The 16,506-nt window shown below is 35.8% G+C and overlaps 1 long non-coding RNA gene across 1 annotated transcript in view; it reads left to right on the forward strand.

Moving 5' to 3' along the window:
- LOC140169103 (uncharacterized) overlaps positions 1 to 16,506 on the forward strand; it is a 118,169-nt gene that overhangs the window by 33,556 nt on the left and 68,107 nt on the right. The window contains exon 2 of the long non-coding RNA XR_011861355.1: positions 16,243 to 16,327. This is a non-coding gene — a long non-coding RNA (uncharacterized lncRNA). The remainder of the gene's footprint in view (positions 1 to 16,242; positions 16,328 to 16,506) is intronic.

Raw genomic sequence — 16,506 nt, forward strand, 5'->3', positions numbered from 1 at the left:
TGGATGCGTGAAATGAAAATATGATGACAATTTAGCTGAGCTCATGGGAATTCATTCATTCAGTCGACTTCTTGTCCGCTGACTTGAGAGGCCCAAGTATTGATAATAATCCAAATAAGACGATTTTAAAGGAGAAATTATTTGTTTTCAAACTGCACAAGTCCTTATACCAGTGGTGTAGTGTCAAACTTTATCCGGGGGGGGGGGGGGGTTCCATGATTGGGCCTGGGGGCACCGGGCCTGATGGGAGGGCACAAGCCCCTATGATGCTACGCCACTGCCTCACACTTTACAAGCTGATGAGGTGCTTGCTGTATTATAAAATAGTGTGTAGGAAAAATATTGAAGATGTAAAAAATTTAACCCAAAAATTTGAAAAAATAAGACAAAATAAATAAGCAATATGATAAAATAAAGGTAATTCAGAGACAAGACAAAAGCAACAAATCAAGCTGAGTTTATTCCCTCTCTGAAATTACTTGCAGGCGAATATTGCAGTGTTTTGTTTATAAACACATTTTTAGTGTGTGTGTGTTGTTTTTGTTTCTTTGGTAGTATGTTATTACAGTGTCATCACTAACAGACTGGTATTTAGAAAACCTTTTTTAAAATACAGTGAATTTCTACATCAAGATACAATTTCAGCAGTCTAAATTTGTTTTGTTTTTTAAAATTCTAAAGTAGCAAATTTGTACAAATCTGTTTGAATTTGAATCTTTGGCCATTGACCTTTTGCATCCTTTAGATGGTGCAGATACGGAGCAATTGAAGAATATAAAGTAGATATTATTTGTTAAATTACAGCATGCTGCATCACTGAATTTACATCATTTGTTTTGCTCCATCTGTCTTCTGATGATGGAGCAGCTTATTATAGCAAGATGATGATGATGATGATTAGATCAACTTTGAGCTAATTTACCTGGCTTCTCCTGTACACCTGTGCTTTGGGGGACAGGTAAAATGGCGAGTTAAAAATGGGAGAGTTAGATGAAAAGCGAGTTAGAATGGCGAGTTACCCCCTGCAGAGATTAAAAAGTGACCCCTTTTTAACTCGCCTTTCTTTAACTCGCTTTTTTTTTTTTTAACTCGCCTAGTTACTATTCCCTGTGCTTTGGCTATCAGCTTATTTGAAGTTTGTTATTTCAAATGAAAAGTCTTCTCTCTCCCAAATGAGGAAAGAAAAGTGAGAAAGTTTTTTTTGTTATCCATGCCTGTGTATAGATTTCTTGTAACTTCCAAATATGGTTAGGAAATCAGAGAATATGAAATATTATGATACTGGCAGGGAAAGGGTATGTAGTAAGATAAGATATTGGTTGTCATCATTCATGTGTGGTAAGATTGATGGGGATGAGAATCAGTCACTAGTTGTGTTCACATTGTCGGACGTACGCTCGGCGGAACTTAGCAGACTAGCAGTAGGCGCTGCCAGGAGTAATGGCAGTGTGAACAATGGTCAGCGTAAGTTCCGCCAGGCGTACGTTTCGACGATTTACTCCTGACAAAAGTCAGGAGTAGCGAGCTGGGTGTAACCTCCACCAGGCGTAAGTTGCAATGTGAATGCTGGCTGCTGCTACTCCTGGCACCTGGTGTAAGTTTGACCATTTGTTGGTTGGAACTAAGACATTACATATGTGTCCGTCCATATCAAAACGATGCACTTGTCAGCTGCTACATGTGTCTCATTTCACATAATAGCTAGGAATAAATACCAGACTCATCTAGTGATGTGGTCGACATGCCTTATGTCGACATAATGTCGACGTCGGCACGTATGCCGACATGTCGACATCAAAAAATCATGTCGACAAAAAAAAAAATTTTTTTTTTTTTTTTTTTTTTTTTTGTTTTCAAAAAATATATTTGGCAAAAAAAGCAAGTAATAGGCCCAAACTGACTTGTTATTCAAGGTTGGAAACCAGAGAAAAACTTAAAAAAAAAAAAAAAAATGCCAATTTTTTTTTACAAAGTTGGATGAACTTGTACATTTTGATTACCTTTGCTTCTATTGAACAGTCAGGGACCCATTGAATTAGTATGCATTGCTAGCTGTTCAATAAAAACAAAAGTAATTAAAATGTACAACTTTTTCAACTTTGTAAAAAAAATTGGCATTTTTTTTTTTTTGAGTAGCAGTATTTCTCTGGTTTCAACCTTGAATAACAAGTCAGTTTGGGCCTATAACTTGATTTTCTGGCCAAAATATTTTTTGAAAATTAAAAAAAAATTTTTTTTTTTTTTTTTTAGAATTTTTTTTATGTCGACACACTGTCGACGTCGGTATACGAATTATATCGACATGTCGACAATAAAAATCGGTGCCGACCACATCACTAGACTCATCTCAAGTGGAGGTCATTTCAAATCATCCCCAAATCACATGGTTTAGGAATACAAAAATATTCCAAAACAATGTGACTAGTAGGGATGATTAGAAGTGATTTCCACTTCGAGTCTGGTATTTATTTCCAGCTAGTATGTGAAATGAGACACATGTAGCAGCCGACAAGTGCATCGTTTTGATATGGATGGACACATATTGCGTGGTTGAAAAAGGTCCCAGAAACACCGGAAGTGGTAGCCGATGTTTACACCGACCAGAAGTGAATGCTTGGTGGAACTGGTCGGCGTAGTGCAAGGAGTAGGCTAGGTGGGGACACGCGGTAGGAGTAGCGAAAATATTTGTGGAATTTTTATCAATGTTAGCGTAAGTTTATGCAGGGTGTAACTCAAAATGTGAACACGACTACTGGCAGTCAGCTGTTTCATTCCAAGTGATCCACTAAGAAGAAATGACCGGTTTATGCACAAATGCACAAATTATTATTGCAATCTGATTATGTAATGGTATGAAATATAAATGGAATTGTCAATTTGTGGTTCATTTCTAGTGGGCACATTTTGTTCTCTGGTCTTTACAAATTGCAACCTCTGATAGTTATTTTTGATGTTCTCAAAGGGAAATTTTTGGGGAAAAACTTTGGACATTTTTAAGCCTAAAATATTATTATAGAAAATAACCAGAATCTGTTTTAAAGTTAAAAGTGGACTTTTTTTGTAGGATAAATTTTTTGTTGTTTGGCATTTTGGACTGCTTTGGTTGTTTTTACATAATCCGACGAGTAGGACCTTTTAGGTAAACTAAGAAAAAAACAGGTCCTACTCGTCGGACTATTTTTACATTGCAATTGCAAAAAAGCTCCTCAATCTTTTCTAAATTGCAGGAGGCCAGAAGAGCATAAATTATACAGCACTTAATGTGATTGTTATAAAAGACAGTCCAAAGTATTCATGTTGTTATTTTTGCAGTAGGCATGGTAGGTACTTGAAGCGCAAAAAGGTTGCATAATATTAAGCCTTTGCATGCTGAGGATGTGGGAGCTTTGAAATGAGGAATCTGGGATGGGTTGATCTCTCTTCTGGCTCTTGAGTATCTTTTTTCAAAGGTGTAGAATGGGTAGGTAACGATATGCCATTTCAACATTTTGAAAAAGCATCAGATATAGTTAATATTACAGAAACACTAGATTGCAAGCTGCAGATCGCATTGTCCGACTTTGTTTACATACACCTCCAGTGTTTTTTTGGAAACTCATATTTTTTGTTTTTTCCATCCACAATTTTGTAGAATAGTAGTTTTAAATAACCGTATTACCCGGTGACATACATTTTGCTATCAATATCGAATTTGAGTTTTGTTGACTGAAGTTGAACATTTTTGTACTGATGCACTCAACTAGCGCTTTAAAAAAACGAGAACGTTTTTCAAGTAGGTGCGCATAATTACGACTCGTCTACTTCTTAACCTAGGGATCTGAAGGGTGCTTGTAAATGTGAAAAGATGCTTGGAATCTTCTGTGATACAAGAAAATATGTGCCATTTTGGTTGTGTATTTAAGTAGTATCGCTGTGGTGGAGTGTGGTGATGGGTTTTAATGTTTTAAGGCGATATAATACCCTGATTTTCATCAGTACCCATCTTCTTTTTTTTTGTTGCAAATTTATGAAGTATATAAATATGTTCATCATCTCATGTCCTGAACTTATAAAATATCTCTACATACAAAGTGGTTTTAAACCATTTTAGAACATCATTTTAGCCCTATATATTTGTTTGTTTACTGTATCCTGGTAACTGAGGTGTGTGTTTCATAACAAACCATAATTTATTCTATTGAACATGTCCAAGTAGAATACATGAATAGAATACATTAAATCCTTTGTTATACTATCTATAGAAATGTACTCACTGATTATAACACTGAATAAATTAAATAGGCCTAATCTCTTCCACATAGACAATTTAATACTACACCATGTATGTATCTTCTATAATGTGTTGTTAGGAAAAGAGATTAAAAAAGGCTATAAGGTCATCAAAGGTCAGGTTATAGGTCAATTGGTTCAGGGCAAATTCAGGCATCAATTTTGAATACATGTGATAGTCTGTGATATCATACATGTCATAATGAGGCATCAATTTTGATATTTTGTCTGTTACTGGATATATAATGGAAATGTGTGAGGTGGATATACTAAAATACCTTGGGATGTAAATGGTGAGTACAATTTAGATTGCCTAGTTGAGATGGATTGGGCAAATAAATATAAAATAGTTACCAAAATCACAAAAATGCAGCTTACGGAAAACTACCTAATATGGTGGTATAGGTGACAAAAAATACAATCTTTTTCAACATTGCTGTAGTGTGGTTGTGGTAACCTGTTACCTATGGTCGCATGTCACAAGTTCGTACCCTAAAAAGGGGGAGGTGTTACATTTTTCCAAATGGGGCGGAACGAAAAATGTTATACTGCAACAACCCCTTGTCCTATTGAGCTAGTTGAGGTCTCATTTTAAAGCTGAAGGATGGGGTAAAAATTGTGGAAAATGTCAATGAAACCGAAGTTTCAACAAAAAAATGGCAGCAGTTTACATTTGAAATTGCGGGGGTGGAGGAGCAGGTGGGTCAGGAGCAGGTGGGTCAGGAGGAGGTTGAGTGTGCTGAGTGAATGGGAATGTTATTTTCTGTCATACCCAGACATGTTTTGCAATGAATATCTTTTAAACAATACATAGTAAGGGACTGTTTTAAGTATTTAATTGTGAGTAACACATCAGAGTATTGTTCTGAAACATTAAAACATTTTCAGTATCACTACTTGTAAAGTAGTACACGGATTTGCATGGAATGCTCTTGTAATTCCTTATGTATTCTATTGTTTTCTAATATCGAATTTGAAGAAACAGCATTTTGCCATAGCATGCTTATTAGTCGCCCTACTATGCTAAAAGTATACATTTTCTGGGGTGAAATTTGCTGCCAAATTCAAAATTTGCATTCAAAATTGTGTAGGTTGAAGTGTTAACAAGTTGTCCTTAAAAATTCAAAAAAATAATTTATTAATTTTACGTACTTTTTACGCACCCTGTAATACAAGACGCCTTTTAATGAAAGAGTCATTTATTGACTCCCAAGATGTTCACAATCATGTTTGGAACATATTCTGAGGCAAAAGATTCCAAATCCTCTATTTCAATGATATGCAATGTAAATTGCTCTGATAATAGTCGAAAATGAGAAAAATGCATTTAAAGTTTCAAATTTACATTGAATCCTGTACATTAATTAGGCGGAAACTGTCCGTTTTCGCAAAAACGGAACATATTTTTTCTTCAAAAGTCATGTTGATTAATAAAAGGGGTCAAAACCTCCAAAATATCCAAAAATCATTTTTGGTAAGTTTTTGGCCTGTAACGCAAAATGGACCACCTTATGACATGCGACCATATGGCTTAATTAAGTTTCAGTGACATAGTGTGGCAACTTCAAAATACAAAATATAGCTCAACATTGAAAATAGAAGCATTTTAACCGGTTCGTTTTTTGATAGTTGTGGAGCACCAAGTTCATGAAGTCATAAAAGAAATCAGGGACCACTTATTCCCATTTTACATATCAACATTATTTCCCTAATGTGTTAGCAACACATATCCAAAATTTTAACGAAATCCGTTGATAGTAAGCTTTCCAAAATGAAGTGAATTTAAAACATCATTGATGTACCACTTTTTGGCTTATACCATTAGAAGCATGTACGCATCATTGATACTGATGCCACCAATTGAACGAGAAGATTTGCCCCTTCATTTTGCATACCACTTTGTCCAATTTCTTTTTCTCATTTCTTCACAAAATGCAAAAAAATGCAAAAATGCAATGGGTGTAGTACCCCCTTAAAGGTAGCTTATGTGAATAATAGTTGTTATTAATTTAAAGATTCATGCTTTTATTTAGTGTATAGGTTCTGTCATAGACCATTGAAGTAGTGTTACGATGGTCCAGGCCTATAGGCAGGATTTTTGGGGTGTGTAGATTTTGAAAAAATGTTCCTTTTTTCCTAAGCGGGGGGGGGGGTAATTTTGTGAAAAGTGCACCTTTTTTTATGCTTGCAAATTGGGGTTATTTGGGACTTTTTTTTATACTTTTTCAACTGGAGGGGGGGGGGGGTGAGACTGCACCCCTTCCCATCCACTTGTTATACTGATATTGGTACATGTACTAGTAGATCCATTTGGTTGCAATGTAGCCTGTTTAAGGGTTAATCCTTTTGATAGGAAGATGTAAAATGCAACCATTTTCATTCCCTCTGTGAACATGGATAGCTAATTGGCTAAACTTGAATCCAGCTTCTTGAGAAGATCATTAGAATTCAATGCTGTCCTTCAATGCATAACTTTCCCATGCATGTTGTGCAATGCAAATTCCAAGATGTTTATTTGAGCTACCAACATGGCCAAGACACAAGTTCACATGTTTTCTCACCTGAAGTTGCAGATATAGGAGATAACACCATGTCTCATGCCTAAATTCAATCCTCTCCATTGAACAGCAATGCAAGCTCAACATTCCATCTCACATACAGAGAATGAGTTTGTGCCCAATCTTACAAAGGTCATGCTGTAAGTGACATTGGCCTGTTAAAAGATCCAGCTGGAAACCAGACGATGGTGGACTACATTATTCAATGTGGCAACAGCCAAAAGCGTAAACAAAACAGACAATATGACGGCAACACTGCCTGCACGATGGACGCAATTATTTTTTCCCGGAGCCAAGATCCGTTCTTAGCTCTATTGGCTGGGTGGCCCCATTACAGAAAAAAATGCACAAAATATATTTCCCAGTGCAATATATACATTTTCACATGAAAATAAATAATTTTAAATTCAAAGAAAAAAGAAGAAGAAAAATTTTTAATCATCGCCGGAGATGGGACTCGATCTCGGGACCCTGTGCGTGGGAGTCGAGATTCGTAACCACTACACTACGTAAACTCATTGATATACGTGGGGGAAATTTTCAGTATAGGCCTATATCGTAACATATCGTGCATTATTCATACAAAAAAAATCAAAAAAACAGTACTTACAATGAGGTTCACTGGCGAACCTCAACGGATTTAGACTGATAAAATAGTGCTTAATAACATACGTACAGTTTTGGAATAATTTGAGACATTTTAGTGTTTACGTGTAAAACCAATGACAACGTCAAAATTGAGCCAATCTTGGCCGGCCCCCCCTGCTGGAAACATGAAGATCAAGCTGCGTCTTGACCTTGACTAATTGGTAACCATGGAAACACAAGGTACAAATTTGTTGGATACTTGGCTGACATCCTTAGAATCTGCTGGGAACAGTATTCTATGCTTACATAAAAGCAGCTATGACAACACATTGTGCCACCGTTTATGTTTTGTGGGGCTGATAATACCTGAACGACTTTTTGCCGAAGGGCTCTAACATTTTATTGACAAATTTTCACCGGTGAACTTAAGGGGCACCTTGTGATCCATAGCCTCATCTCCCTACTTACTCCAAAAATGTTGAGATTTTTATACCATCTGAAACTACATAATGTTTGTGTGCATAACCTTTAGGCCTACAATCAACGAAAAAAGTCTTGGAACGCTTGCGTGTAAATAACGGTAAACTGTCACCCCCTCTCCCGTGTGCAATGTTGAGAAATACCAAAGTCTTCAGCGGTTTCCCAATGTGTTCCAACATTGATTGATGGGGAGAGGGAAAGGATAAATCATTGTTGTAGATGTCATGCTTGTTCCCAGGCAAAACATACGTCATTTCCATGATCATATGAGATTCTGCACGGAATTTCTACAGAGTGTACCAAGCGTTCCAAGGACTTTTTTCGTAGATTGTAGCTACATTTGGTTCTTTGACAAAGATAATAGTCCAATTTGTACAGTGCATGCAATTAAGCGTACATACAGCAACTTGCAAATTTGATGTCCAAAATCTATTTTTACCAAACAACTAGAATCCCACAACTTTATCAATTAGCAACCTATTTTTTTTGTTATGTATAATTCCATTTGTGTCTCAATTTTTTAACATTTTTTTCCACATTTTTTTACTAAAATTCTTATTGCCATCCCTTATTCTACTGTTGCAACCTTTGCTGCATCCTGCTTTTACCCAGGGTGTTTGCACTCCAAAGTCCCCCCCCCCATATATGCACATGGCGGCCACAAACTGCAGCTAGGTATGTGATTGAACATGTTGTTGATGCTAGAAATAATAAACCAATTGGGTAACCATTTCCACCACATAGGCCTATAACCTTATTCTTTTCTGCCTTGTATTGTAATATTTAGTCTAAAGTGAGAAGATTTGTGAAATCTAGGTTTAGGACAGAAAATCCTTGCCAAAATAATCACTTGGCTGTACATTGTTATTACATCATGTATGGTTGAAAAGAATACAGTGTACATAATATACAATGTACTAAATACACAAAAGGAAATTTAACTTCAGAGTTTTATCTTTTTTATCTGATTTGCAGCTCTGAGCTTTCTTTGGAAGCTTCCTGTTTACTTGATATGTTAGGTTTTATAATGTTAGAGAATTTAATGGAAAATGTTTTGTACATTATAAAACTAATAGATTTCTAAATTGGGATTAAAGCGCTAATATTCTTGGATCATACTTGGTTGGGGAATTTTTATGCAAGCTTGAAAAAAATGCAGTGATTTATTCCAGGTTGTATGTAAACATTAAAAATGTGCGCAATTTTGGAAGAAAACCTATTCTGTGCTTTTATGGCTGCTACAAGTACGCAAATTGTGCATTTGCAGGGCAATCACATATTTTGGCTGTAAATGTGTTTTTGGATACAAAAATATTTTGGGTAATTTTTTTTCCAATTTAAAAAAAATTTATAACTATCGCAGCACCAGGCCTGGAAAATATGTGGAAGGAAGGAATCTAATTCCTTGGAAATTTGGTAATCTGGATGAAAATTAAATGATTTATTGGATGAAGAAATACACTTAAGGTGGTACTACACCCCTGCCCAATTTTGTGCCTATTTTTGCATTTTTCTCAGAAATTATAAAGCATTGGTGACAAGTAAGATATTTATATTATAGGGGCAAGGACTACAACTACTGCACTGGAAATTTTATTTCAGCACAGACAACAGTTGTGGAGTTACAGTCAAAAATGAGGGAAACCCAATATTTGATCAATAAATCAATAACTACTTGCCTTGAGTTGCTGAATTTTCAGTGCAGTAGTTGTAGCCCTTGCCCCTATAATATGCATATCTTACTTGTCACCAATGCGCTATAATTTTTGAGAAAAATGCAAAAATAGGCACAAAATTGGCCAGGGGTGTAGTACCCCCTTAAGAAATGGTGGGAAATTCTGATATGTTGGAGGGAAATTTGTCTATATTCCTGGGGAATTAACATTTGTCCATGCCTGTGCCACACTAGGTCCAGGGACTTGTCAAATCCGTATAAAAAAAAGAACAAATTAACAAAAAAACAAAACAAAACACAACACAAACAATTTTTTTGCGTATTTTAGAAAATCAAGATGTTTGTTTTCGTGTTTTGGCCTCCAAAATTGAGTATTTATAGCAGGCTTTACTTACAATATTAGACTGTAAAGTGATTGACATGATTCGTAATTTGTCAAATATTCACGCTATGTTCACTCAGTTATAACAAATTCTATCAAACCACTGAAACACAAAAAAATTGTATACTATTAAAATCAAACTCTGCAAAGATGACAATTCATATTGTGGGAGTCAATGACTTCATCTTTTGTAATGGTTGTCTGCCTGGAATAAATCACATGCAATTTGGTCTAGTATATTGTTGTGTGCGCTACGCAATCAATTATCAATGGCGGTAAGTTTCAGACTTTGTCAGGGAGCGAGCTCGGGCTTTGTGGATCAGTTAACCACTGGGGGATTGATGATTCTTTGCTCACATGGACTTGTGTTTGATTAAGAGTACGGTAGTTCATTTGGTTGTCATTTGTCGTCGGAGGGCTGTTAGTGGTAAAATTGTTAGAACGTTTTTGAAATTTTCTGATGTATATAGATGACTAAATACAATTATCATTATCCCATTTTCAGTACTGTTTGTGAACAATGGAAGCATGTTTGATGAAAAAGAGCAGTTTTTAATTTGTTTGAATTGAATGCTATTGATGTGCCACATGGCTCGAAAAAGTGGGGAATTTGGGAAGCTCCTTCCAAGGAAATGCTGGTGTTTGGAGGGAAATTCTGGTATTTGAAGGGAGTTTTTTTGTATATAAAAACATGCTATAAATTGTGGGAAATTTAGCTTGCTTCCCAAGAAATTAACATTTATTTTTTCAAGCCCTGTTAAATGATGCAAATCATCGCAGCAATTATGCGATATCGTAGAATCAGCAACTGAGAAACAGAAAATCATTGCAATTCAAAGTCTAGCCAATTGACTAGTGATTTCATTCCTTTGTAGTCAGCTTATTATTTTAGTGCAGAAACTGATTGGACTGCATGTTGAAGTAAAACTAATTGAGGGATGGGTGTTATTTAGTAGATTATACAAAGCAACATTTGAATTAATTTATTGTAGGTTGAGACAATGAAACACATACTTCGCTAGTAATGAGATTCAAATTCAATGTATGTCACTAGCCTGGGCATGCACATGTGTATGGATGGGAATAATTTTGTTTTCCAGGGCAAGCTTCATTTAATAATAGAAATACAGTTAGTCTAACTTAGCTCAGGTTGTAATCTTAATTTGAGCTGAATATAGGCATGATGTACATGCTATGTATAAAAAGGAACAATATGCCTACAATAGGCCTATGTGAAATGAAAAATGGATAGTATTTTTTCTGCAGACAAATACTTCTGAAAATTGAAAAAGTTACTACTAGGTCTAAATATAAAGTTAAATAACCTATCCGAAGGTTTGAAAAGTGAACCTGCCAAGAGCAAGAAAGCTAGAAATTATTACCATGTTATCATCAGAAAAGCAAAAGTTCTGGAGCTGCAACATAAACCAAAAGACCAAGACAACATTCCTAGACGTTTCTCTTGCTGTGATTCGCAATCTTAGCATGTGATTTGTAATTCTTTGTGTTGCACACATATAGGTACATACGTAATACATGTGTAAAATATGATTGGGATTCAGAAGTCATCCTAACTGGTTTGACTATGATGATGTTGATGATGATGCTTAATGTTGTCGGCTGACTCCTCGCATACCAGACGCGATCCCCGTAGAGAGATGCCCTGCATAGACGGCACTGATGGTGTCGAGTGTCACGTTTCTGTCTCATCGTCAGCATCGTCACAGATAACGCTTTCTTTTGTCTGTAGTTTTTGTCATTACAATTGCAAGAAAAATATGGTGATGCTAGGAAGGGATAGCTGCCTTGTGTAAAATGCTTGAATCAGGGCTTGAAAAAATGTTAATTTTTCCGGGAAGCAAGCTAAATTTCCCACAATTTATAGCATGTTTTGATATATATATACAAAAAAGATGCAATTTCCCTCCAAATACCAGAATTTCCCTCCAAACACCAACATTTCCTGGCAATGAGCTTCCCATATTCTGAGCCATGGCTTGAATGTCAGTAAGAACTATGGACCACAATTATAGTCACATCCCAATGGCATAGTTTAATAAACTCAATTAAACAATCATAGTGCAAAATTTGACCTCAAGTTTCGTAGTATGAGTTTTTTGTACCCAAATTTTCAAAGGTCATTCAATAGATAGATGAGCATGTTGTGGATCCTAGTGTTACCACTATATCATCTTATGGGGCATGGTTCAATGACATCATTCATCAGTGACCTGACCTCATACTATTGGGGATGAGTTTTTGTACCCAATATATTCAGAGGTCATTTTACGAGTATACAAGTGTATGTAGGTCAATATGGCGCATCAGATTGTGTTGTTTGCGGTTAGTAGGCAGAATTCTGGCATATTTATTTAAAGGATAATTGTTCTGTTCTATCGCCCATGCCCAACAAATCTAGCATGGCTCTGTTGTGCCTTTGATGTAATGTCATGACTTTGCTTTGAAACATAGGCCATGTGGTTTATGTAATTGGCCCTTAATGATGATGCCCAATTTCCAGATGGTACTGTCTGTGTATTCATCGTTTCGGAAAATCCCATAATCCTTCGTGGATAAACCTAAGATATCGTCATCTGATGTGCACATTGTTTTAATAATGAAGATCATCACTATACATTTTGAAAGCTGTGCGGTGCGCAGTAACACTGTGCGCATCGGCGTGACAGCATCAGAGGTCGACCCGCAAAGGCTTATGGGATTTACTTAAAAGGTGAACAGCAAGGTATTCACACGGTCACATCTCACAAATTACGTAAGGCAGCTTTTCCTTTCCGTTGCATATACGCCACTCTTGCACTATCCCAACAGCTTCTTGATGACGGTGTGTGTTGGATGACTGTAAGCACAGTTGTTGTGTTTATTGTTTGATGTTGTATTTATGGTTTAGCTGGCGGATGATGAAGAGCCAATTTCACAGTTTGCTTACGGAAGACAAGCTAATTTTGTAGATCATTGTTTTGAAAGTGAATATTTGGATGTAAGATGATGCGAGGAATGTGTGATGTAATGGGATAAAATCACTCATTTGATGTTGATTGTGAGAAGTGTTCAATTTCTTTTGTATTGTATTGTCTTTGACAATTATGAAAATAATTATGTCTGAAATTAAACTTGAATAGCTTTTCAGCATTACTTACCAATTAGCAACAATTTTAGTGGGGAAATGGAAATTAATTTTGTTCAACTAAGGCCCTTCACAATTGATTTTGAGAGTACTGTTTCCCTCCCGTATCCAAAATGAAGAATTGCAAAATATTTAATTGTTTGCTTTTCATTTGACATTTTCTCTGTTACAAAATGACATTTAAATTACATAAAATTACTTTGATCATCCTAACTATGATGCTGAACAAACAAAGAACACCAAGCATTATTATGTATAAAATTAACCATAATTGCAATATGGTCATTTTCACAGTAAAGGGTGTAACTTTTGATTTTTAGGGTCAAAATTTCAAACCACTTAAATATGTTTCTGTTTACTGAAATCATGCATAGAAGCAACTTAAATTCCAGTAAAATGTTTCAAGGCTTAAACCTTTTGATTTCTAATAAAAAAATTGACATTTCCATAACATTTTGGTTAAAATCTAAGAAAAAATGTATTTTACATAACCTCAGAAAATTATGACATGAAAGCTGGAATACATGTGAAATCCCATTCCAAAGTAAGTCAACAGATATAAGTTAAATTTTATACCATGTTTTGCTATGTTTGTAATTGCAGTTTTGAAAATTTTTAACATCAAGTGTCATTTACAATGGAAATTTCCAAACCTGATACATATTTTTTAAGTTTTAATTGGGTTCCTAAAATAATTTGAATGTCTAACTTCATGTACAAATACTACTTGATGAAAGGAACCTCCCAGCCAAGTTTCACAGAAATTGGAGTTATTTTTAGTTTTAGTTTTATAGTTTTTCAAAATGGCAATATTAAGTACATTTAAACCTGCTAAAACTGAATGCAGTAACTCCCAAAGCTGATTATGCTACCCAAGGTAGATGCTAACTAGATGACTTATGTGGCCAAAAATCATGGAATTCTGTGGCTTTATTAGAACACTACGGATTAAAATGTTAAAAATCCAAAGTTACACCCTTTACCGTGAAAATGACCATATGCTTAAGGGGGTAGGCCTACTACACCCCTCGATAAATTTGTGTCTATTTTTGCATTTTTCTCAAAAACTAATAACACTATGGTAACAAAAGTTATGTATATTATAGGGGCAAGGAATCCAATTACTACACTGTAATTTCAGTGACCCAAGACAAGCAATTCGTTATTTATGATAAGAAATAAGGTACAAATAGGATGTACCTCATTTCCTATCATATACTAAACCGCTTGTCTTGAATCACTGAAATTTCAGTGTAATATTCAGATTCCTTGCCCCAATAATATACATAACTTTTGTTACCAGTGTGTTATTATATTAGAAAAATGCAAAAATGTCACATATTTACCATGCAGGGGTGTAGTACCCCCTTAAACCTGCAGTGTCAAAATGTACTGTTTATATTGGGCTGTGACCACTCTGTTTCAAAATAAAGAAAGTAATAAGTAATTAATAATTAAAATTTACCTCATGCCTTTAAAAAATTTTATTTGAAAGGCCTAATGACTCGTTTTGCTGGTGCACAATATGGCCTAATCGCTGAGTGAAATAAATGTTGATTTTGAATGTTATAGAAATGATCTGATGGATTTGATTTTCATAAATGATTTGATTATCAACCTTTTCACATATCAATTATGACTTGTCATTCTTTATGTGGGGCAAAATTGTGTATGAATATGTCTGTCATAGAGATTGTTTTGAATTCTATATGATGTTTCTGTTTGATGTACGTGTAGCAAAATTTTGAAAATTGACTCAAAATCTTCAAATTCAAACTCGTCTGTGTTGACAGTGTTGGCCCTCCCTACCAAATAACAGATTAAACAATTTCCAACTAGGTACATATGGTCTGGTTCTGAAGATCTTAGTATTTGAACTGCTCTGGTGCAAATAGTTCCAATCAGTAATTAATTCTTATGCAAATATTTCTATTCTTCCTGTTGGTACTTGACTTTTATTTGAGATATTAACATGTTCATTTATCAGGGCACAGTTCTTTAACTCCAATACATGTGTACATTCATTGAATGACCTTTGGGTACAAAAACTCATACTCTGCAACTTGAGGTCAAATTTTGCACTACCAGTGTTTAATTGAGGTTATAGAACTATGGCATTGGGATGAGGACATTGTGGTCCATAGTGCTGTAAGCTACATCAGAGCTCAGGGGCAAAGATTGTGTACAGAAGCTAAAGGATTATAGGAAAACAATGTTAATTGTTTGACCATAGATAGTAAAGGAACCTGTCATTTATCTGTCATTCTATCACAATGATGGTGACATGTTGCACAAAACTATGGTTTGCTTTTAGTCCTTTGTTAATTTTGTTGTAATTGTCCTTAAAGGGGAAGCCCCACCAGAGCAGTTCTTATGGGGTAAACCAAAACCTGCTTGTTTATCAAATTAATCACTGAAAAGGTTATCTCTGAATTTGACAGGTGCTAATTGATGTTTTAATGTTATTGCATCAATTAGCACCTGTCAAATTCAGAGATAACCTTGTTACTGATTAATTTGATAACCAGGCAGGTTTGGTTCACCCCAGAAGAACTACTCTGGTGGGGCTTCCTGTGTGTTTTAAGATGTGGTTTAGTGTTGATAATGGGCGATTTCAGTTGGTATCCATACATACCTCATATGGATACATGACCTTAATCCCCCACATAGGGGTGTGAATTTAAAATGGAATCACCCATTCAGGTACCCACCATTTGAAATTCATGTCTTCCATAGCAGTGGCATGTCCAGGGGGTGGGGGGGCTTTGGGGCTGAACCCCCTGCTGCCCCCCGCATAACTCTGAAAGCCCCTCTGAGCTCCCTGCTGGAACAGATCCTGGACACGCCTCTGCATAGGGGGTGGAATAATGTTGGTACTTCATCACAGTCATGATGGAGGAGACTGCTAAATCCAAGAGCAACCTTGTATCCAGGAAATCTAGGTCTGTCTATCAAAGAGAGCATGCGTGATTGCTCTTCTGAGCTACAATTATCCATAAAGGTCTGTATGTGAGAGTGATTTTTAGCTCCTTTTCAAAAATGTTGCTCCAATCATTCTAAGTCTGTCTTTATGAGCAAGAGAAATTGCATCCCTACAGTTGCCCACACTTGTTTTCGCTCATTATTTGATCTTTATTTTTTCCAGATCATTGGATCAGCACTTCTAAATCTCTCCTTTGGACCTTCAGGAGAGCTATTTACAACTCTACCTCATTTCTGAAGAAGAAAAGGTTAGTGAACTAAATATTTGGGTCATCTATATTGTTTTTGAATCAGCATTTTTAATAAATTTAGGGATTCAATCATGCTTCACAGTTGTTCCAACACTATTTAACAATGATGCGTCTGCATGGTTTACTTGGCGCTGTCCGCCGGCCTGCGCCAAGTAATCAAAACAGACGTGCTGGAC

The sequence above is a fragment of the Amphiura filiformis genome, chromosome 14 (assembly GCF_039555335.1).
Source record: "Amphiura filiformis chromosome 14, Afil_fr2py, whole genome shotgun sequence".
Classification (NCBI taxonomy): Eukaryota; Metazoa; Echinodermata; class Ophiuroidea; order Amphilepidida; family Amphiuridae; genus Amphiura; species Amphiura filiformis.